Raw genomic sequence first — 1,156 nt, 5'->3', positions numbered from 1 at the left:
GAATACCTTGAAGGAGTCCGGGTTTCTCTTTGAGAGAGGGAACTGTTGGGTCCAGAGACTGTTTGTTCAGCAGAGTCCAATAATTGCTTCAGCGTCTTACTTCTGACTTTATGGATAGACCTTGATCTGAGTTTCCAGCTCTTAGCCAAGAGCTGCAGGGGAATCCACAGAGGAGTCTTCAGGTTTGGCTCACGAGGGCAGGCTTGGCAGTTTAAGCTCATCCAGAGCCTCGGGTAGAGACAGGATTCCTGTGAGGCAGAAAACAAGGAAGAATTAGAATCTGATCTCATCAAGAGAAAGCTAGATTCTCAGGTTACTAGGCTCAGGTCGCTAACCAAACTAGATCAACACTGCGGCGTCGAAGCAAGGTCTGGAAGCAGGTTATATAGGGCTGGACTTCTGATGATGAGATGCGCCACAGGTGTGTTGGAAGGCTCAGCTCAGGAGGACCCACGGCGCACTCTGCTGGAGGAAGGTGGTACAGTTCCAGATCCCAACACAAACAGGAACAGACACTTAAGAGTCATAAACTGTCAGATGCAGCCTGCTGCGTAGACAACATCAACCACTAATTCATATAAACTGGCTTTATTAAACATTAGATCTCTGTCAGGAAAATCCCTTTTAATTAATGACTTTATTATTGACAATAATGTTGATGTTATGTTTTTAACAGAAACGTGGTTACATGGACTTAATGAAGCACATATTCTGTTGGAGTCGTCTCCTCCAAACTACAATTTTCTTTGCGAGAGCAGACAGCAAAGGAAAGGTGGAGGAGTGGCAACATTGTTTAATGACTCACTGAAGTGTAAAAAGATGTTTTTGTCATGATGGGTAATCTGAGCTAGCCCAAAATGCAGAACACACACGGAAAACGGAGTAAAAGATCAACAGAGTTTAAGGTTCAAAAGCACACGATAAGATCAAGTTCTGGAACAGGTTCAGGGCTGGTTCACTAAAGTCTTGACTGGGACTGGAGACTGTTGGTTAGCAGAGTTCATGGGAAGCTAAGCGTCTAGCTTCAGGCTTAGCATGGCAGACCTTGATCTGAGCTTCCAGCTCACTGCAGAGAACAACAGGGAATATCCACATAGGATTGCTCAGGCTGAGCTTCCAGCTCACTGCAGAGAACAACAGGGAATATCCACATAGG

Source organism: Cyprinodon variegatus, unplaced genomic scaffold (genome assembly GCF_000732505.1).
Source record: "Cyprinodon variegatus isolate N-32 unplaced genomic scaffold, C_variegatus-1.0 Scaffold26, whole genome shotgun sequence".
Classification (NCBI taxonomy): domain Eukaryota; kingdom Metazoa; phylum Chordata; class Actinopteri; order Cyprinodontiformes; family Cyprinodontidae; genus Cyprinodon; species Cyprinodon variegatus.
The sequence above is the reverse complement of the archived record's forward strand: the minus strand, read 5'-3'. Positions refer to the sequence as shown.